This window comes from Cavia porcellus, unplaced genomic scaffold (assembly GCF_034190915.1).
Source record: "Cavia porcellus strain 051 isolate PalLab524CR breed Dunkin Hartley unplaced genomic scaffold, mCavPor4.1 scaffold_10, whole genome shotgun sequence".
NCBI classification, from domain to species: Eukaryota; Metazoa; Chordata; class Mammalia; order Rodentia; family Caviidae; genus Cavia; species Cavia porcellus.
Window position 1 is genome coordinate 26,700,318 of NW_026947493.1, and position 23,960 is coordinate 26,724,277.

Sequence of the window (23,960 nt, forward strand, 5' to 3'; positions counted from 1 at the left end):
AATCTCCTCCTTATTTCTTTACTGATGTGAGGTACATTATTTATGGGACTGGCCCTGTTTGAACTTGAAAAGATCACCAGTGATGCACTTGACAGAACAGTGGGAAATTCCATGGCACACTGTGGAATATTTCGTAGATTCGATCTGATCACGTAACCACTGCCATTTGGAGCGATAGTAAAAAGTATTACACGCCAACTGACAATCACACTCAGATACACATGTTCGAATTCCAAAGGAGGAAAGAGCCTATAAGCAAAACCAACGATCTGTTGCTCAACAAAGCTTGAGCTTCTTTGGATCTGTCATTTGGGGCTGGTAATGCTCTGTGACCTGAAGGACACCCACGGGAAGAGGCTAGTTGTCGCCATGCACTCCAAGGGCTATTCCATTGCCTCTTGGAATTTTACAGTGGTCTCTTAAAGCTCCACCTTGAAAAGGTGGAAAATCTGGCCCATTTTTCTGCATTCATTACATGACATTGAAGAAGAGCAAGTTCTGCCTTGGTGTGAGTTTCACCTCAAGGTGGCAGCAAACACTTAAGATTTATTTCCATTGCTTGCTTGCTCTGTGTCTCAGCGCAATTGGGTGCTTTTGGAGATAAATTCATTCTGCTTTCTGTGTTTGTATTCATCAGTGATCAGGATTGGACTTCCCAAACTTTAATGTGCACAGGAATTACCTGGGATTCCTGTTAAAATTAGATGCCCTTATGGAACTCTTAGGATGGGATCTAAGAATTTACATGTCTAACAAACTCCAGGTGATGGTGATGAAGCATGATTGGCGTACTACACCATGAGTAGTGTGTGTGTGGGGTCTTATACGCCCCAATACCTAGGGAAGGAGTTTTAAAAATCAAGGGGTTGGAGTGTAGCACAACATTAAACTCGTACTTAGCCTGCATGAGATATTGAGTTCAATCCCCACTACAAAAACAAAGCATAAAGTTTTGCAACATTGACGAATTAAAAGGGCAAGTTTGAGAATATACATAGGTTCACATTCCAGTCCAGGAAATGTGGCTTTAGTCCACTCACTTAATCTACATGGAAATGCTTCATCTTTAAAGTGGAAATACTAAGGGTTCCAAGCCACAGCTTTATAGTGAGACTCAAGTAAGACAGAAATTCTGCTTCAACAAGGAATGAGATCCAGGATTAAGGCAGTATCCCAGGAAAATAGATGCAGGTGAGTGCCCGCATTTTGAAAGACACTGCAAATTGCATACCTGATCTGCTTTGGTCAGATGGGCTTCCATTATGACATGATCTGTTTTTCCTCATTTGTTGGAACTCCCAGGTATTTGAATGAATGAAAAAATCAATAAGCATATGAATGAGCATTTTCTTTAACAACAGGCCCATTTTTTTTTCACACAATATTGTCTTAATCCTGCTGTACTCAGCCAAGTATCTGGCTGATTGTGATTACTTTTATGCTAGGATGAAAATTTTGTTTTTCTTCATGCCTATGTGTGTCTATATTGCATACCTCTCTAGGAACATACATTCTTGTACATTTACCATCTGTAATAGGCTGAATGTTGATTGTTGTGGCTTCCCTGGTAACCTATATAGATCACAAATGACCCTGAAGTCTGTGATACAACTAGAAGGAGGAGGTGGGTATAGGAATTAGGGCTCAGAACAAACTGGGTCTGAATTTAAGTAGCAGCTTATGCACTGTGTGGTGGTTTATGTCGGTGGCTCCCAGGCCTCATGCGGTTGCATTATGCATTTGTGATTGGTTCATTGTCTAGAGCTTGGATTGATGGTGTCAGTGCTACACTCACATAGGGGTGGAGCCAGCATACAATGTAATGGCAGGAAGAAGGCATGTCTTGCTCTGTCTTGCGGGTTTCTGCCTTACTGTTTGCAGCTGGCAAAAACTGCGATCCCGCCATGCCACCCTGCTTGGAGCCAACTGACTATGGACTGAAACCTCCAAAAAGTCTAAGAAATAAACCTTTCCTTTCCCAACTTTGGGCATCAGGTATTTTGTCTCTCGACCAAGTAAAAAGTAACTAAGACACATTGTTTTCTTTGGGCAGGTGACAAAGCCTTCCTGGACCTCATTTTCGGATTCCTAACATAGGAATGGTAACTGCTGCCTCCTAGGATCATTTTATTCTTCCTGTATTCAATAAATATTTGAATGCCTCATGGTTGCCAGGCACTTCTTAGACAACAAGGCCACTCAATGGACAACACACACATTCTCTGACCATGTCTAACTTAACACACAGTGAGAGAGGCTGGTAACAAGCAAGCAAATGAGAAAATAATTCTATCTAGTGGCAAATGCTCTGCAGAAAATAAAAAGAGGGTGATAGAATGAAGTGATATGAGTGAGAGGTACTGTAAGAGGGAGCCATCTGGAGAGCCTGCCTGCCCAGGTCACTGGGCCCAGAGCCCAGCATGGCAATAGTTAATGGTGTGGTGATCTGTGTATTCTGGGAAGATGAACTAGTAAGCATTAAGGCCCTGAAGTGGAAGAGGTCTTTGAAAATGTGTCAGAGACCTGAGGTGCCAGGGGCAAAGAGATGTAGATTGTAAGCTGGAGAGATAGGCAGGGCCAAGCCTGCTGAGTCCTGCCAGTCAAATTAAAGCTTTTGGTCTTGATTTTCAGAGCAATGAGCAGTTGCTGTGGGTTTCTAAAGAGCCAGTACATGCTTGTGTATTCTGGGCAATGGAATTCAGCAGTGAGGAAAGCAACTAGAATCCTTGCCCGTGAGGGACATTTCCAGTAGAGGATCCAGACACTATGTTTACAGTAGGTCAGTTATTTTCAGCACTGATGTTGTGAAAAAATTAAGAAACTGATAAAAAGCAATCAGGAGTGTCCCAAGTGTCCAAGAAGACTCTGTTCAGATGACTCTCAAAGTGGGACACTTAATATGGAAAAGAAAATCAACTATGCTAAGCTCTTGGAGGGGTAAAGAATTGTTTCAAAGACAAAAACCATAAGGGCAAAACTTGAGAGGTGGCTGTTGGCATGTTGGAAGGGAGAAGAAGACCAATGTGGTAGGAACACAGGCAATAAGGGAAAAGATTATGCTTTAGTTTTCAAATAATTGCTTGGAAAGTACATCGATGAGGAAAAAGAGTGGTAGGAAGATAGTGACTTTGAAGAGCAGTGAGCTGAAATTAAGCAGACAGAGGACATTTAGGAAGTGTAACACTGAAGTGAACTTGCTGTGGGGGTGAGCAGAGAGGGAGATGCTAGGCTGGGCAGTTAGATATTACAGTACTCCACAGAGGAGGCCACCGTGGCCTAACTAAAGAGCACTCAGCAGGGCTTAAAGTAAGACCACTAGTCCAAAGTGTCTACAAGTCTGGCTTCACAGGACATGGCTGGGAGCTGTTGCCAGCCACCACTCCCTGGACAGTTTAAATGACCTCTGTAAAGCCAAAAATCTATTAGAGTAGAACAAAGTATGATTTAAACAAGGTTTTCCTTGTTCTCAACATTATCCTTTTATTGAGCACATCAGAGATTGCATAATCCTATTTTGGTAACCATAACAACAGTTGACTCCTAGGGAGAGAGCAATTGATTGAAACCTCTAAATTATAGATTGCAAACAAGAATCTCCCCTATCCCTACAAGGAAGGGAAATGTGAGACACATCGGGGTATAATAGGGAAGGGTAGGAACTCTGACAAACTGTAGAACACAGGGCCAATCAAACATTATTTTACTTCAATTTTTAAAGATGCCCCTTGTGCATATAAAAATATGCTTTGTAGACCACAGTTAGCTTGTAGGTTGTCAGTCTGCTGCCTCCAGAGGTACTTTTGTGTTAACGCTCCAGGCAACCACATCTTTCCCATCAAGGCTCCTAAAGCTGCCCTCCCCACCCAAGTTTTAACTTCTACTGATTTGCTAACATTCAGCTGGTTTTGGTGACTACAAGGTTGTATTTCAAACTCATCATTAATCTGTTGCACACTACTCTCTCTTAGCAACCTGCCAGCCCTCTGCTAGGGTGCTATAATGAGAGTCTGGGTCTTGACTCCAAACCTTAGTATGATAAACTTGTAGAGCAGGGCAGGACACTGACCTTATGTGAACTGCAGCACTCACTAAACTGAGCACTCTTGAAAATGATTTTCCCAAGCTGACCAGGTCCTGAAGGCACAAGAGTTCAGGAGAATTTTGCATCTGGGAGTATAAACTCGGGCCTTTGTCCATAGCTCTAGCCAATCTCTTTGCTGGGACTTTGACCCTTTAGAGGAAAGATATCATTTTACAGATTTCTCAGCGGGAAGTGGGCCAAGAGGGTGGGTGTACATTGTGCCTAGCGACAGGGTGTTTCTCCTGAGAGTAGCCTCACCAAGACTGTGAACTCCGGAGAAGTTGGTGGGGACAGACACTGGATGAAAGCATCTCTGCAGAAGCGGCGGCTCTGAAGCCCATCATGCTGTGGATCCTTTTGTGTTTTGGATTGGTGGTTGCCCCAGGTGAGTATTTCTAACATGTCACGCAGTTTTGAAATGATGATTTAGTGTTCTATCAGTTTGTCTATTCTTCTTAATTTTTTGTCTTTGAAATGGCTAAGGACAGTTCTCTATGGCAGTATCTCATTTCTATCAAAATGTTTTCTAAGTTACAGATGACATAAATGGAGTCGGGCAAGCTTTTTGGAGGGCAAATGACCACTTCTACCAGTCTCTGCCACCTGCAGACACAGGGCCAGCATCCCGCTTCTGGAAGGCCCTCCTACAGAAATGCATAGTGATATAACATATACCCGGGTATATTTGTAATAGCGAAAGCTAGAGGCAATGTATAAAGTATGATCAAAATACAATGAATGCTTAAATTTAAGATTTTTATTACAGCAAAAGACATTTGCTGTGGATCCCTCATGGCATTCCCTTGCACTTTGACCACACTTACCCCATTGTTTTTGCTATTTTCTAAAGCAGTTTTGGAAGTTGTCTTTTATAAGCATCTTTATGGGGTATGATAAAATTTTTGATGAGTGCTGCTGAGGAGCGCCAGCCAATAGAAAGACAGACCTATAAAAACATTATGGATCTGACACCGTGAAAATTCTGGCTCTTCTCCAAAGAGTAATATTTTAAATTGATCAAGGCATCAATGCAGGCGTGATAGCACAACCAAAAACATTCGTGAAAGGACTTTCAGAAAATGGCAAGAATGATGGAATAGGTGTATTTGAAGCTAGAGGGATTATTCAAGGGCTATTAAAAGCAATATAACTTTTACTGTAATAAATTAAAAGAATTAAACAATCACCATGTTTTGACCACATGGCATATATGTCCATCAATAGAAGATTAAATAAGTGCTATTATACCTGTGCTATGAATCTCTGAGCCACTGGAAGGAGGCAGGCCTGGTTTAGCTCAAGAGGCTCTTGTCTAAGGACAGCTGACTTCTAACTTCACATAGAAAGAGCTGCTTACCCAAGTGGTCATGTGGTGGGTAATAAATGGAACTAGGACCTGAGCCAGGTCTTCTTGATTCCAAATTCTGTTCCTCATGTGGATCCCCTCCTCCATCCACAAAGCTTCTGCTATCAGTAGGAAAGGGGTCTTTAAAGTTTTGGCATTCTGGGAATTTTTGCTTTTTCTACTTTCCATTCCAAAGAGATTTGCTATGAACCACAGCACCATCAGAATCATCTGAGAACATGTGGTTTGGATCCAGCAAGCTTTGGTTTCAGAGCCTGGCCCTGCCACCAATCAGCTGTGTACCATAAGTCCACTGCATTTCTGTGCTTTGGTTTTTCTCAGGTATACAATGGAAGTGACAGTAGCACCCCCATCCTATAGATAATGTGAGGATTAAATGAAAATGTCCCTATGAAAGAATGTCCTATAATAAGTGGCCATCAGTATTTATTATTCATTCAACAAGTATGTAGTAAGTACTTTTACTCAGGTATTAAAATAAGCACTTTCCTAGAAGTTAGAGTATTTGGTTCCTTGGGAGTGGAATATATGAAAAGGGGACACCACCTGTTGTGTCAAATGTCATGGTATGGGAACATGGAAATCCTGGGAGGTAGAATCCAAGCCAATCCAAGTAGCACTGGGAAGATTTTCTGAAAGAAGTGATGCCCAAGGAGCATTTTAAGGATGGGTAGAGTTTGGGAAAGTGGAAAGTGCTTTATAAATAGTGTTTTGCTGACCAGAGAAAGGCAAAGGAGGATAATTAGAACAAAGTCTGGGAAAAGGGGTGTGTGGAGAGTAGGGGCTGAAGAAATGAAGGTGATCATGTCTGGCAGGATGAGGGACTTTTCCACTGTTAATCTGAATTATCTGAGAGCATTTGATTTCCCTGGTGAACTTCTCTTACTGGGTTGTGGTGATATTATGTGGTTCTTTATGTTCTACATTGCAAAATATGATTCTATCATGTTTCCTTAGTTTGTATTCTCCCAAAGGCAACCCCAAGAGTAAGTAATTTATGTGGGACATGATTCCAAGAAACAGCAGTAGGGGATTAAGGAAGCAAGAAAGTGAACCATGTTAACAGTTCACCAGGAATCCAACGTAGAAGCTTATCTCTGAGTGACCCCAACGAATGGTGAAAAAGTTGAGAGATTTAACCAACACTGTCTGAGGCCACTGGGATGCTCCAGGGTCATCCCACTCCTTGACACTGGGGCTTATCCTTGTGCAGGCCAGACTGCTCTCTAGGAGGAGCAGCAGATGCCTAGGAGACACTCTGAGGTGTGTGGAAGAGACGGTGGATCTGCCACACATGTCCAAGAAAATTTGAAATAGAACAAAAACAAACAAAATTGAAACCGTGAAATGAAAAGAAAGAAAAAGCAAAGCAGAGTGGCCCTGGTGCTATGAATGGGTACTGGTCCCTTGCTCTCAATGCAGAGTGAGCTGCAGGACTGGCTGCCTTTGTTCCTGGCCATCTGGGCCTTGCAGTTGCCCTGGTGGGACTTGGAAACCCCGGAGAAAGGATGTCAGTGTGAATCTCATATTGGTATGAGATTGGTATGGCCCCATCAGTAAGCAAGTCCTTTGTCCTTCACCCACAGGACATGTGTTTTCTGTCAGTGTCCATGAAATATGGCAGTCTGACTTGTTAGCTTGCAAGTAGAATAAGTCCTCAAACCTTTGCTGGTCCTAATGAGCCACTTCAACTGATTTTTAAGACTTCTAGCGCAAATGAACAAAATGTTTATTGTGTTTTTCTTTTGTAATACCACATGTGAGAGGGAAGCTTTTTGTAGAATTTTGTAAAAAAAATCAAAATTCTGTTTCATCTAAGATGTTCTAGCTTTTCTCCACTTTGCCATCGAGAATGCCAGCCCTGTTCTGGAAAATGCCTCTGAACACACCTGGGTAGCCACAATCAACGTGTCACTCTCACCTCACACTTCTCTGGTCGGAGATCCTGTTATTGTTAATGCGAATCCCGTGATCCATCCATTTGTGCTGTCGCGTAGATCTACGTATCTGTGGGACGTAAGTATGCATGCAAACAGCATCACCATTTGGTCCCCTGGGAGCTTGGAAATGAAACTCTTATCTTTCCCTTATCTCCTGCTGGATGTCATTCCCTTAGCAGTCATTCATTGGGGTCCTATAATGTGCCAAGTAGTCTTAAAAACCTTGGCACCACCAGAATCCGTTTATTTCACAGATATATTTTGAGAATCTAGTTAGGTATAGCATAGTGCCTTATCCTCATGGCATTTTCTGTCTATACCGATACATATTAATCAAGTAAACCCATTCACAAATATAAGACTCTGTGATGAGAGCCATGAAACACAGCCTGTACACATATGACAGCCCCTAAAAAGGACCTAGTTAGAGTTCTCTAAGGAACAACTGTGTGAAACACAATGTGCATAGCTAGTATGCATATTAAGTAGAGGAAGGAAAGAACAGTCCAGGTAAAAGGAACAGCCATGCAAAAGACCTGGGCTGGGGATATAGCTCAGTGACATAGCGCCTACCTGGCAAGCATGAGGTTCTGAGTTCGATTTTATGTAACAAAAAAGAAAGGAAGAAGGTTAGAAAGAGCATGCAGAAAAAGAAGGATGGAATGATTCAACAAGTCACTGAAAAATTTTGCAGAAAAGGGGAACAGTTTGCATATATTTTCAAATGACCATTTGAGCTCTTTTGAGAACAGACTACAGAAGTGAGGGGAGGTCTTTTATGAGGCTCTTGAATATCCTTCCCAAACCTGGGGTCATCATACTTTCACATTTGCTTCCATATTCCCTTCCCTGCAGTGGACCCCAATCACCTGCAAGATAGTACATGCACAGTGACAAAAAAGAGTAAGAGACAAAAAAGAGTAAGAGACAAATGGTGACGTGATGGGGACCTGGGATGGCTAGCTGTCCATGGGGCAGCCAGAACCTTGGTATTTATGGAGCACATTCACACTGAGGAAAATGATGAGGGGATCGAGGCTGGGTGTGCTAGATTAATGTCTAGGCAGGCAAGACTTGTAAAAGAGGGGAACGAAAAATTATTGCCAAAGGAGCAGAACAGCCAGATTCAGGTTGTGGTTAATGTAATGGATGACCTGCTTTGTAGTCAGTTCTGGGAAGGAAATTTCTCTGGAGTCACACAGGCCTCAGCAGAAACCTTATGACACAGACCAGCCCTCAGCCTCACAGCCCACTTCTCTGGCCTCAACAGTGGCCACCGGCAGGGAGCAGTGCTAGCGCAGCATGCCACCCACTTGCTTCCATGAAGACACATACACAGCCTCAGCCAGACTCACTGTTCAAACCGAAAGCCAGTTTAGGGAAGTCACCTGTGTCCAGCCTGTACCACTTGGAAGCAAGCACAGTCACACTTGATCTGGGGGAGGGCAGTGTGGTGGTGCACCACACTTCCTAATTCATTGTGGTGTCAACCGCTATCTCACACTTATTTTTCACTAGATTTTTGTTAAGAGTCTAAGCAGTAGCAAAAGGCTGCAGTGTGTTCGATAGTTTTATTCATTATTTTTATTACTACATGTTAGAGCTCTTCCAAGGATAGATTTTACAGTCTGGCAAGCTTTGTTTTCAACTGTAACAACATGACCTTAGATAAATTACTTGACTTTTTATTTTTTTTCTTTTTCATTTTTATCGGTACCGGGGATTGAACTCACGACCGCCTGCTTGCAAGGCAGGTGCTTATACTGCTGAGCTAAATCCCCAGCCCCAATTACTTGATTTTTTGTGCACTGATTTTCTTTTCTGTATAATGAGATTAGCAACAATAATGCTCAGGGACTGATAAAAAGATCCTGGGAAATAAGGTATTTAAAGTGACAGCTTGCTGCTTAGTCCATACCAACCACTTGACACACAGAAGTTACTATAATAACTATAATCCAGTTATTCAGCATTATCGCAGACAGATTAGGGATCACTAAAAAAAAGGAGATGTAGCCATGTTACTAAAACTACATCAAAGGCTAGAGGTAGATAACATTAACAACTGTTGAACTATAAAACATTTTCACAGCATGGAAATGTACTTATAGATAGAGGCTAAATCAAATGAGTTAATATCTGTTTCTATGCTGTTCTACTTGGAGTTTAGCATATCACTGTCCTTTGTTGAATTTGTTTGCTTGCCACATATATGCTTGTTTGCCTTGCAAGATATTGGTTGAACTTGGGGTTGCTGGACAGGCAAACGAAATCTAAGTCCACACCAAACAAATACCAAATTGGTCTCCCAGAGAAACAGTAGCAAACAGTGACCAAACAGGAAGTGAACTGACTACACAGGCAAATCCATGGAGGTGACACATGCTATGCTTCAGCTATGTGATCCTCAAACTGCTACCTGTCAGGGAGCAACATGAAAGGGTCTGTATGGGCAGGATGGGAATGGACCCAAGCCACTGTTGTTGGGCACAAGTCCTGCTCCCTGGATGGGGTGATGGGTATCAGCCAGAAGGGACTTGAATCATCTCCCTGTCTTCTTCCAATGTACGTGTAAAGAATAAGAAATGTCATTGATTTGATAGTCATTGAAAGCTGATATGAAGTCTGATACTTAATAAAGTGTTAGGAAGCAAGAAAGAGATAGTTGCTGACCCTCTGGTACTCCCAGGACGGAGGAGTCCACATGAAAAGGAAGCCTGCTTAGGGCGGTTCCTAGGGGATAAGGGAGTTCCTCATTGACAGTAGAAACATGTTTTTCTTGAGGCTGGAAAATGCATGCATTTTAAAAATCAGATTATGCTGTTAAATGAACTTATCAGAGATCATCAGGGTGTAGAGAAAAGATAAAAAGCATTAGGGTAAGGAAGATTTGAGTTTACATCTCAGCTCTTACTTGCAAGTTGTATTTTGGGTGAGATCTCTTACCTCTGAGTTTGTTTCTCAAGCAGCAGCGTGGGGCTGGTAACAGCATTTGGTCTGTAGGATAGAGCTGAGGTGTGTCCAGGCTATGCTAAGGAGAGAGCAGGCATCCAGTGTCACTATGCTGCTGAGTTTCTGTGTAACTGTGACAGTGTGGTTTATGTGGCTCTCAGCAATATTACTGGCCAGTGCAAGGGCTGGGGAATGGACAGGAAAGGTCAGGCCCGGGTTCTGCCTCCACCTGCAGCAGGAATTTCCTTCTTGTTTTAAATATGCTAAGTTTCAATTTCCTCATCTGTGGAGTGGGGATGAATACTTCTCTCCTGAGATTGTTTTGATGATTTTTTTTTTTTATCGGTACCAGGGATCGAACTCATGACTGCCTGCTTGCAAGGCAGGTACTTATGCCGCTGAGCTAAATCCCCAGCCCCAATTGTTTTGATGATTAAATGAAGAATTGAGAGCCGTGCGTGTGACTCGGGATGATCAAGCAGCATTAGCTCTTGTTACAGAAGGACTGCAGGGTGATATGATGATTCTTTGTTCTGAGAGTCAGTGTTCTAAAGACAGCTGTGAGGGTGATACGGTCAGTGGTTAAGATCATGGGCTTTGGTGTCTGGATTTGTACCCTGGCTGTTTCTTGCTACGTGATCTTTCTGGGCTTCTATATTTTTGCTTATAAAATAGGTGTATTAAGATTATTGATTGCACTATTTTATGGCTAAATGATGTAACTAACATAAATGCTTAGGGTTAACATACATTAAATGTTCGATAAATTTAAGCTATCAGCGTTGCTTAACCATCATCATAAACAGGGGGTTCATGATTTGACATAGGATTCAAAAGACAAGTAATTAACTCCTTCCAGCAAGCGTTGTTGTTCAGCAAAATCTTTGCTCTCTATCATTGCACAAGTAAGAAATATTTAGAAACAAACATTCCCTAGCCCACATATACCACGCAAGACATAGAAAAGACATTAGTGATAAACTCTCAAGGCTTTTGTGTAAGGATGAAGAAAACCAGATCAGAGCCACAGCCAGAGTCTTAGAGAGATTTCACACTAAAGGTGGAGTGTGAGTTCAGATCTCCTGATATTCAGCCTCATGGAGGCTCGGGCCGACAGAAATTCAAAAGCCAGTGTGAAAATAAAAAAGGAAAATGACAGAACATGTGAGTGACTGAATGGTGAAAAACAAGAGGGACTCTTACCCTGTCTTTTCAGCCATTCTAGGTGCTAGGCATCTTAAACTCGTGTGTAACACCATGAGAATTGTCACTGAGACAAAATACCTGGCACTCATAACTTAAAGGAGGAGAGGTTTATTTTGGATTGTGATTTCAGTGGATTCAGTCCAAGGTCAGCTGGGTCCAAGTGGAGATGGCATAGAAGAAAGGCTTGGGAGAGGACAGTTGCTGACGTCATGGCAGCTGGGAAGCAGAAAGAGAAGAGGAGATAGAACAAGAGCCCTCCTTTCTAGATTACATGACCAGTGACCTGCCTTTAGTGAGGCCTCGTCTCCTAAAAGCAAGTCAGCTACAAAACTACCAGTGAACTAATCAACCAATGAGCACAGAACCCCCAGGATCCAATAGACTTTAAAACAAGGGAAACTTTCGTGGCACATTCAGATGAAGTCAGTGGAGCCCAGATCCACTGAAGTTCTGTCTGAGGAAGCTTAGTCAAGCTGCTAAACACCTATAAGTTTCAATTTCTACACCTTCAAATGCACCCAATCATGGTACTGCACCAAGTGTTTAAGTGCCAGATATTCAGGAGGTTGAGGAGGGTAGCTTGACTGGACTTGGGAATTCAATACCAATGTACTAAGACTCTGTTCCAAAAAAACAAAGCAAAAATGCCAATGGATGTTGGAGAGTATAGATCTAAAGTATCTCATATATCCTTAGGAAACCAGTCATTAGCTTCATTATCCTCTTTCTTTTAAAAATTTAGTTATTCACCGTTGGAGTACCCAAGCTGGACTTTGAGATTGTGGCACTATACTCCCTGGTAATCTATGCCAAAGACGACCATGGAGCCACAGCATCACACACTATTTCAATTCAGATCGAAGATGTGAATGAACCCCCCACCTTCACTGGATCCCTTGCCCAGGGAGACCAAGGTACCAGCAGTCTTCTCTTGAAGGAAGAAGCCTGCAGGGGGCATAGTTGTAGGCATGGAGCCCTATGTCCCAAGTGCTTTTGTGGCTGCATGCAGAATACTAATAGAAACAGCAATAATAAGCACGCGGCACTGGGCCCTATCTAGCCATTAACCCACTTGTCCTAAGAGCTTGAAGTAGATTCCTTTATTTAATATTCACAGCACTGAAAGTAGGCTTGACTTTATTCTCATTTTATAGATAGCAGACTCAGAAAAGTGAAGTGACTTGCTCAGTGTTGAAATTATCCATGTATCTGTTTGATTACAGAGTATAAAAGTTACCCTCTTATTTGTGTGATTACTTATAGTGTTTCTCGGCCATTAAACTAGAAACTTTGTGAAACCAGGGATGATCTTTATATTGCCCTCTCTCTCTGTTTTTTATTATATATGTATTGCTTTCTCTTCCTGTTTACTTCTTTTTATCTCTGTCTCTATGTAATATTTCATGCATGGTGATCCGTGTAGTGTGTTAGAAACACAAACAGGTGAGGTTCTGGTGCTGAGGTTGACCACTGTACGGGCAAGTTATTCACCCTGTGTGAGTCTCAGATTCTTTGCTGATAAACTGAGGTGTTAGTTCTATTTTCATTACCCGACATAATGTTTCAAAATGTCAAGTATATTGACAGGCATACAGTAGGTTCTCAGGAAGTGCCAGCTCTCTCTTTTCCCTTCACCAAGCAGGTTTCAAGCCCTTGGGAAGACCCAAGTTCAGATCATTCTCCTCTGAGTTCTGAAATAGTATATTTAGTGCTGGACGCTTGTGGATGTCCATGCCAGGGTAGTGGCTACAGTCCATGCGGGCCCTGAGAACCTCCTGCAGTCCAGAAACACTGTTCCTTTGACAAGATGGTGCATGCAGGCATGAGCTTCCCCTGGAGGAGCTCATGCATCTCAATCCTGTCCCCATATCCCTGAACCCTTGCAGAGCGACTTGACTGGCAACTTTGCAAGCTTGAAATTCCTACTGTCTTCAAAACATAGGAGAATTGTAGATATGGCTCAGTGGTAGAGAATGTACTTAGTGTGTGAAGCTCTGAGTTGAAACACCTGTACCCCACCCCTCCAAATGTGTGGGAATGGGGCAAACGTAAGGAGAAGACAAATAGTAATGTAAACTCTAAAATATTAACATATTAGCTGTACCACCTCAGGACTGTTATTCATTCTTTGTGAATCTCAACAAGACAGGAATGATAAATCACCAATTATGTTACGCCCTTAGGAATTAAGCACTAGACCTGTTCAATATGTTTATTCCTTTTTTTTTTAAAATTGAGAAATAATTTATCTTCCCCTCTTTTTATTAGTGTATGTTTATGATATATAATAAATATTTCCTAGGGCCTGGGATTTAGCTCAGCAACATAAATGCCTGCCTGGCAAGTGTGAGGCCCTGAGTTCGACCCCCGGTACTTGGTACCCCCCCAAAAATAAATAAGTATTTTCCTTGTGGAGAGTGGGTACCAAAACATGTTGCTCCTTTTTTTTTTTTTTTTTTTTTCTTTTTTATTGGTACCGGGAATTAAACTCACGACTGCCTGCTTGCAAGGCAGGTGCTTATGCCGCTGAGCTAAATCCCCAGCCCCTAACATGTTGCTTCTTGATCCTTTTTACTTCTCTTTCCCTTCTCCTCTCTCCCATTTCACCCATCTCCATGTGGACTGTCTCCCTGTTCCTCTCCTTTATCTCTTATTTTGCTCTTTGGGTTTCTCATAAAGAAGAAGCCATGTAAATATAGTTATTGCTTGTAAATCTCTTTTTGCTATGACTGACGTGTAACAGACAGTAAATGGTGTCTGTTATTATTGGCATAATGGGACTTACTCTGTAAAACCACCAGCACTCAGCAAGTACAACGCTTTAAATTGTATCTAAAATACAAGATTAGATGAGGGTTTTGGGGTATAATAGTGGCAAACCCAACTGCATCTCTTCTATGTTTTCTGGCAGTTACAGAGATTTACATCCTGGAGGACACTGCTCTGGACACAGTCATTTACAGAGCAGTGGCCATGGACCCAGAGAATGCTGCTTTGGAGGTAATTTATGGTTTGGATCAGAGAATATCAATGCCTGGTAATTTTATGTGTGATTGCAATCAAATCTAAAGCCATACAGACATTCGAATCCCTCACACCACCATTCAGGTTCCAAACATATCTTGTGCTGCAATTATCAGGACTTTTCAGGTGAAAATAATTGAGATCTGGATTGTTGGGGTAATTGCTTTCTTTTTGGTACATTCCATTTTGTGCAGGCAGGCCCAGCCTAATCCTGAGGTAACTTGTAACAAAAGATGCCAAGCCATTTCATTTCATTCGTTGGGATCTGGCTGCAAATACTGTAGAGAAACAAGCCAGCTTTCAGGCAGAATTAATGTGTGTTTCAAACTCCAGATCTTATCGCTAGGTTTTGTAATGCCCCAGAGGGGAAGAAGCTATTGGAGCTGGGGCCAAGAGACTTGGGCTTCAGCTTTCACTTTCCTATAAATCACTCAACGTTTCTGCTTTGCTGTTACAACTGCAAAATTGAGGGGAACGCTATCCCCTTTGTCTTCTGTTGTATGGCTTTCTCTCATTATAATCAAACATCGTAATGAGTACAAATACAGTTTTTAAAATGTAAACCATCTTGCAAATGGCAGTTTGTATTACTCCCAATTTTTGATGCCATATGGAATGGCTATGTCATTCTTAAACTAGAGTAACATGTTTTTCATTTTTAATATTGTACTACTTTCTCAAACTGGATAAAATGAGAGAGCTGTTCATGTTGGTGCTGTATACACAACATTTACAAGTGAGTGGAAATGTTTCTGGATCATTGCTCAAGGCAATATGCGTCTTATGCAATTTTCTTTAAGCAGTAGATGGCCACTAATATTGGAGGCATTGTCTGCATGATTTTCAAAATTATTGAATGCACTAGAATAATTACACAATGGAACACTATGGTTGTCAAGCTCCCCTACACATTTGTCTCCTCCTCCTCCTTCTCCTCTCAGTGGCACAAAGCCACATCCAAGATGGGACTGGGAAAGGTCACAGCTTCCTTTACAACATGCAATTAAACCATGTAATCATGCATATTGCTCCAAATCAACATGTTCTAGATTATAGTACTAAAAACAGTGCTGAACAACTGTAGCCACATAAGAACCAAATATCATACTGCAATTGCTTCCTTGGTGTTGGCTGTGGCAGCTCACCCACAATGTTGACATTTTAGCGTGGCAAATACATGACATTCCAACAGGGTTTAGCTGTGGCTTTAACATACACTCAGAATGACATAGTAGCCAATTAGAGTAAGTAATTTATTTCAAATGATAGACCTGCAGATGCTTGTACACGTAGATTAAAGCTTATGGGACTAGCTCTGTACTTTTCTCAGAAGAGAATTTATTGGTTATAATGTGGGGAACAAATTGACACTGTTTTGGAGCCCCATATATGATGATGATAACAATATCAACGTACCATTCACAAAATGCATTTTATAAAATCATGTTCCACCAGGTAGTTGATGAGAAAAGTGAAAGATCATATGATCTAATGAATTTTGGAAAACATGTCAACATATCTCTTCTGAATTTAAAGTACTTGGCATAGCAAACACTGTCTAGAATTGTCTAAAAGACACTTTTTGTTGAATCGTTTGTTCTAATTATATCTGCATACCAATTAAAAATATCATCCATTAAAGCTTCATGTAATATTTTACTGGCATTCCACAAAGTAGAAAGCTCTATTTCTTTTTTCTTTTTTAAATTTTATTTTGAAAGTATACAACAGAACAAGACAAAATAAAGCCAATTAAGATCATACAGTGAAATTGGTACAGAACTTCACAGCAGGTTACTGGGATAACAGTAATAGGTATCACAGTATATTTTGTTATCTTTATAATAGTTGTTCTTTCAATCATGTATATCAAATTGAGATGAAATATAGAACACTATAGAACTTATCAAAACAGAATATTGAATAGAGCAGTACCATTAATCAGAAAAGAGCAAAACAGTAATAAAAATATTTGCCTTCAAAGAGATGGTAGAAGGAATTCCCCCTTATTCGCTATGGTGAACCTCCCAGGAGATGCTCAGATTTCTGGTTCCCATTTGCCAATGGGGGGAGAGGAGAAGAGGGGTAGGGGAAGTGGGATATTTGACTCTAGGCTGTGCATCAGTAGGTTCACTATTGCTTAGCAGGGAGGCAGGCTGGTTGTTTGGTTTCACAGGGTCCTAAGTTCCAACATGGTGTGGATCTCAGGAGCTGCTGCTGGTTCTCCCCCTGGAAGGGCCGCTGTCTGCCACACTGCCACCGATTACCAGGGTAGAAAGCTCTATTTCAAAAGTGATAAAATGCAGCCTTCCTCTGAAGGTGTTATGATGAAAGAAGAAATTCCAGGTGTGGACATTTCCTACAGAATAAATGTTACTGCAGTGAAGTTGAAGTTGGATTTTTATCTATATTTAGGTGCACCAGATACCAGGGCCTGGGCCATTCATGCTTTAGAACCACTGCTATGGTACATGTTAAGGATGCCTGACACTGTGATCCAGAGCCTCTCATCTTTAAAACAAAGGAAAATGAACAAAAGGAAAATCAACAGGTTTTCTTGGATTCATCAGGGCAACCTGCCACCCCAAGATCTGGAGAGACAAGTGAATTCAGTGTCATGGCTACTTTCTGCCTATCTGGGTAGTGGCTGTTGGAGCACTGTGCTGGCAGGAGGTTTTACAAGCCTGGAGGCTGAGTGTGGGCTAGAGTGACAGCAAGAAGCTCCTGGGTATACCAGTGTCAGGCAGGGGGCACATTTGCATGAATTTATCACTAGGAATTCAAACAGGTCTTTGCAGCAAAGATCTAGGAGTGAGCATTTAGCGTGTCTGGCAGAGGGAGGAGGAGAGAATCAAGTGATATATATTCAGAGCCTTCTGCATAACAAAATTCTATTCATGAGGTGAGAGAAGGGAGATTTTGATTGAATCTCATTTCATCTGGGACATACACATACACATATGTGTGCACATATGTATTTATTTTTTCAGGACTGGAGATTTGAACTCAAGAGTATACTGCTACTAAACTATATCCCCAGCCCCTATTTATTTATTTATTTATTTAGGTACTGGGGATTGAACTCACAACTGTGCACTTGCAAGGCAGATGCTTATGCCACTGAGCTAAATCTGCATCCCTGCATATATGTATTTATATATGCACATACATACCCACACATGCATGCACACAGCACGTGTCTCTAAATTTATTTAAACTCCAGAAAGCCCAACACAAAGTAAAAATTTTAAAAGCAACTAGAGAAAATCTATCATATCTACAAAAAGTAGTTATAAAAACTACAGCTTCTCATTAGAAATCATACAAGCAAAGAAAGTAGAATGGGCCAGGTGTGGTGGGAATGTGTATAATTCTGGCCCTTGAGAGGCTAAGGCAGGAAGATTACCTTGAATCTGAGCCAGCTTGGACTACATAGTGAGTTCAAAGCCAGCCTGAACTGAATCGAGCAAGATCTGGTCACAAACCCAAAAACAAACAAACAAATAACCAAAACCAAAACTAAAACCAAACCAAATCACCCCTCATATTTCACTAAGAAGAAATTCACAGATTAAGAAAGAATGGAAAACAATATTCCATGCAACAGGAACCCAGAAAGAGCACTAATACTTAATTCTAATTTCAAACAAAGTGGATTGCAATCCAAAACTGATCAGAAGAGACAAAGAAGTTCACTACATATTGGTTAAGGGAACAATTTAATAGGAAACAGGAAGAGATAACACTTTTAAGCATAGTCACAGCAAATACTGGCAAGCCCAACTTTAAGAAACAAATACTACTGAACATGGAAGACTGGACAAACATTAATGCAATTATGATGGGAGAACCTCAGTATTCTACTGTCACACACAGGTAGAATCAACTAGACAAAAAAAAAAAAAATGAACAGGAAAATCAGAGTTAAACAAAAATTTTTAGAGTGGTTTGTCCAGTAACAACAGAATGCACATTCTTCTCAATGGCACATGACACTTTCTTGAAATAGTCCACATGCTAGCTCATAAAGCATGCTTAAGTAAATTGAAAAGAATCAGTATTACCCCATGCATACTATCAGATCATAGTGCAATGAAACTAGAAATCAATGGCAAAACAAACAACAGAAATTATGCAATGCTTGGAAATCAAGCAATACCTTCTTGAATAATCAATCAATAACAGCAGAAATCAAGGAGAAAATTGGGCAGTTCTTAGAATCAAACAATAAACTAATATAACACACGAGAACCAGGGGACTCACTATAAGCAGTCCTATCAGGGACATTTGTAGAGGTGAAATCCCACATGAGAGAAACAGATTGAGCCCAAATAAATCACCTAGTGGTGCACTTTAAGGTCCTAGAAAAACAACAATAATCCAAATCCAAATCCAAAGCTAGGACAGTATGAACATTTTGAATTACACAGTTTCTCAGGTATGAATAGACCTCACATCGTGAATAGACCTGCCATTCTGAACTTTTGTAGGTGCAACCAAATCATGGAAGTAGCTCATGTCTGTCTCACAATTTTTTTTTTACCTCAACTTGTGAGAATGGACTGTCTCACAATTTTAAGGTAACTATAAAAGGAAAATAGTTTACAATTGTATTAACATTACCAAAACAGTGCTAAAAACAGTTTATCTATACTACTTGTGTATGTGTGTTTTTGATTTTTTTATGCTGTACAATGTATATTTGTGTCAAAGGTGTATAAGACTCATTTTGTCAAGCTGGGTATAGTGGTGCACTCCTGTAATTCCAGTACTTGGGAGGCTGAGGCAGGAGAATCATTGTAAGTTCAAGACCAGACTGGGCTACAAAGGCCAGTCTGAATTGCATAGTGAGACCCTGTGTCAAAAAACAAAACAAAATAAAAGACTCATTTTGTCAAATTTATGAACAAATCTGAGTTATAAATGTTTTCCTAGAATGGAAAACTGTAAACTGGGGACTCATTTGTAAACTGGGGACTTACTGTAGAAAAAAAGAAATTGTAAAACTATAAGAAGAAATTAATGAAATTGGGAATAAAACAACAATGTGAAGAATCAATGAATTAAAGAGTTGGTTCTTTGAAAGAATAAATGAAATTTGCAGGGTGGGTATATAGGCTCATGCTTATAATCCTAGCATTTGGGAAGCTAAGGCAAGAGGATTGCTGTGAGTTCAAGGCTAACCTGGGCTACAAAATAAGTCAAGTCCAGCCTGCTCTGCATAGTGAAACCTTGTCTCCACAATAAATAGATAAATAAAATTTGTAAACCCCTAGTCAATCTTAGTAAAAAAAAAAAAAAAAAAAAAAGAAAAGAAAAGACCCAAATCTATGCAATTAGAAATGAAAGAGGTGAAATCACAGTGGATTCTGTCAAAATCCAGATCATTGGTAACTACTTTGAGAACAGTCATGTACTCTAATAAAATGGAAAATTCAGAAGAAATGGGTAGATTCCTAGATATATATAAGCTACCAAAGCTGAATCAAACAGATAAAAAAAATTCTAAATAACCCAATATTAGGCAATGAATTGAAGAAGTAATAATAATAAAAACAACCATTTAAAAAAACCCAGTTCTTTACAAATTCACTGCTGAATTCTACAAAGAACTTTAGGAAAATCTAACGCCAATAATCCTCAAATTCTTTAATGAAATTAAAAAGGAAGCAGTACTCCCAAAGCCACTTATGGAAGCAATCATTATCTTGATTCCTAAACCAGAAAAGGACTCAACCAAGAAGGAGATTCACAGACCAATTTCTTCAATGAATATAGATGCAGAAATCCTTCAATTCACTGGCAACCAGCCGGGGCTATAGCTCAGCAGCACAAGCACTTTTCTGGTAAGTGAGAGGTCATGAGTTCGATTCCTCATACAAAAAAAATGTTGGCAATCAAAAGGTAGAAAATCATCAAAAAGATCATACATAATGACTAGAATTCATTCTAGGGACCTTATCTCAATTTTGTAAAAACTATTTATCACAAACCAATGGCCAACATCGTATTATAAGGGGAAGCTATAAGTTTTCCTTATAAAATCAGGAACAAGACAAAAATATTCATTGTCACCACTCCTGTTTAATGTAATCCTTGAAACCTCAGCCAGAGCAATCAGGCAAGAGAAAGAAATAAAAGGGGTATGTGGAGGGAAGGAAAAAGTTAAATTATCATTATTTGGAAATGACATACTTTTCTACATAGAAGACCTAAAAAATTCTACCAAAAGACTCCTAGAATTAACAACCATGTTCAGTAACATGGCAGGATACAAAATCAGTACTCAAAAAGCAACAAAATGGTTTGGCATGGTGGTGCATGTCTGCAATCCCATCACTTGAGGAGTTGAGACAGGAGATCACTGTGAGTTCGAGGCAGGCAGGGGTACATTAAGTGCGTTCAAGGCCAGCTTGCACTACATAGCAAGAGCCTCTCTGAAAAAACAAAATGAGCAATCAGTCAATCAAACAGACAAACCCAATAGCATTCATGTATACCAATAATAGACTCATCAAGAGAGAAACTAGAGAAAAAATTCCTTCCACAACATCAAGAAAGGTGAAATGGGGGCTGGGGATTTAGCTCAGCGGCATAAGCACCTGCCTTGCAAGCAGGCAGTCGTGAGTTCGATCCCTGGTACTGATAAAAATGAAAAAGATTAAAAAAAAAAAAAAAAGAAAGATGAAATGTTTAGGGATTAATTTAAGCACAGAAGTGACAGATCTCTACAATGACAGCTACAGAGTACTCTGAAAAACATTGAAGAAAATATCAGACAAAGGAAAACTAGCCCTTGTCCTGGATAGACAGAACCAATATAGTCAAATTGGCCACACTTTTAAAAACTAATACACAGATTTAATGAAAATACAAGAAAAATATCAACACAGAGTTAGAGAAAAGAATCCCAAAATTTATATGGGAACTGAAGGGACCTAAATAGTAAAAGAAACACTGAACAACAAGAAAAAGGCAGGAGGCACCACAATCCTGGACTTCAAGTAGTATCACAAACCTACAGTGCTAAACAAACACACACACACACACACACCAGCATAGTGCTGGCAAAAAACAGACAGTGGAACAGAATAAAGGATGAAGAAAATGACAGGAACCCTCGTTACTTGATTTTGACAAGGAGACCAAAAATTTTCACTGGAGGAAAATTAGATATTTTAAGAAAAGGTGCTGGGAACTGTGGCTATCCACATGCAGAAAGTCCAATTTAGATCCATATCTCTCACCATGTGCTAAACTAAAGTCAAAATGAATCAAAGATCCAAGTAAAAAACCAGAAATATTTGATCATCTAGAAGACAAAATAGGCAAAACTCTTGACATAGGCATAGGCAAGGACTTTCTGAAAAGAAAGTGCAATTAAGCACTTAAAATGGTATCAAGAATCAACAAATGGTATCATGTCAAATTTAAAAACTTTTTCAAAGCAAAGGAAACAACTAACAAAGTACAGAGACAACATACAGAATGGGAAAAAATGTTGTCAGCTAACCCCTGGTCAGAGAACTAATATCTGGAATATATAAAAAATAAAAAGCATAGTTCCCCCATAATAAAAGTCCCAGTGAAAATATGGGCAAAATGAAGTGAGTAAACACTTCTCAGAAGAAGTACAACTGGCCAATAAATAAATGAAAAAATCTTCAACATTTTGACCTGAAGAGAAATGCAGATTGAAACAGCACCGAAATTCCATCTCACTCTAGGAAGAATGCCTAAACAAGAACTCACATAATAACAAACGCTGGTGAACGTGCAGTAATAAAGGTTCCTTTCTTCACTGTTGGTAGGAATGTAAACTAGTACAACTAGTATGGAAATCAGTGTGGAGATTCCTCAAAATTCTAGAAATAGGAATTCCATTTGACCCAGTTATTTTCCTTCTATGTATGTTTTTGAAAGTTAAAGAAATCATATTACAGTGGTTTGTGCACACCCATGTTTATTGCAGTACAATTCACAGTAAATCTTGGAAACAGCCTATATGTTCATTCAAGATGAATGGATAAAACAAATATATTTATGCATAAGGAAATCCTACTTTGCCATAAAGATAAACTTGAGTCACTTGTAAGAAAATAGATGATCTTGAGACCGTAGTGTTAAATGAAGTAAATCAGTCACACAAGTTTAAATATTGCATGGCTTCTTTTATTTATTTTATTTTATTGTTTTTATTTTTTGAGACAGGGTCTCATTTCAAAATTTAGCCTGGCCTTGAACTCACTATGCAGCCCAGGCTGGCCTCAAACTCACAGCTATCCTCTTGTGTCAACCTCCCAACTGCTGGGATTACAGGCACCACCATGCCCAGCTTACATGGCTTTTTTTTTGGTAGACAATGTATGACTTTATTGATAAATAATGTAAAATCATTGATGATAACTGTTTAAACATTAATTTTTTTAAACAACCAAGTTGGGTTAAATTTGTGCATAATGGTCTCTATAGCATTGCAAATACACACATGAAAATATTCCCTATTTCCATGCCCAGGTATTCAGCTATGACATTTCATACAAATTATTATTTGTAATAATAGATAAGATAATAGATTTGTAATAATAGACAAGATAAACAGTAACAATGAATATTGATTTGGACTGCCACAATTAAATAGATATTATATCGAGTAATAGCCTATGTTTGTTACACTCTGGATGTCAGGTTGTAGTACGTAGTTACTTAAAACTTAATTCCTGGTCTCCTCTAAAGGGCCATCTTTTGTATATGTGGTACCTGAATGAAAGCTGAGGAATGCATTTTGACCATAATACAAAATTCACACACAAGAGGGTTTTTGCATCCTGCTCAAAAAGAAGCTTTTCATTTACTCAAAATGTATGGCTTTTTTAAAATATGAGAAACTAAAATTATAAATGAAGATCAAAATAAAAGAGATAATAGGAAATAGCAAGATAGGTCTTTAGCATGTGGGTAAGGAAACCAAGAGACAAAGGGGGTGGGAGGGAGCAGAAGGAAATGGGATAAGAAAAAGAATTGTGATGTGTTGTGTAAATTATAAAGTCCCTGTGAGGAACATGATTATTATATAAAAAATAGAGAAGACATGAATGTAGAGCTTAAATAAAAAGAAAGATGACTGTCTTAAAAAAAAATGGAGAAGGGCTCCAGAAGATGGAGAGAGAGGGAGAGAGTGAAGGCAGAGGGGAAGATGAATTAAGACGTGTCATGTACGGGCAACAACTCATGATTAACATGATCATCATGTATTACAAACATACTAAAAATACATCATGGGTTGTGTACTTTAAATACATACCATTTTAATCATCAAATGCTCATCACTTAAAAAGCAAAGGAGATATAAGAACTTCTCCAGAACAAACAAAAGCTGAGAAAATTAAT

General features: G+C 39.8%; 1 long non-coding RNA gene across 1 annotated transcript; it reads left to right on the forward strand.

Annotated features, from left to right (window-relative positions):
• The first annotated feature begins 83 nt into the window (after positions 1-83).
• LOC134477859 (uncharacterized) lies at positions 84-18,887 on the forward strand. The gene is made up of 4 exons (XR_010050103.1): positions 84-4,466; positions 7,267-7,463; positions 12,288-12,459; positions 14,457-18,887. It is a non-coding gene; the product is annotated as an uncharacterized LOC134477859 (long non-coding RNA).
• Positions 18,888-23,960: the final 5,073 nt, after the last annotated feature.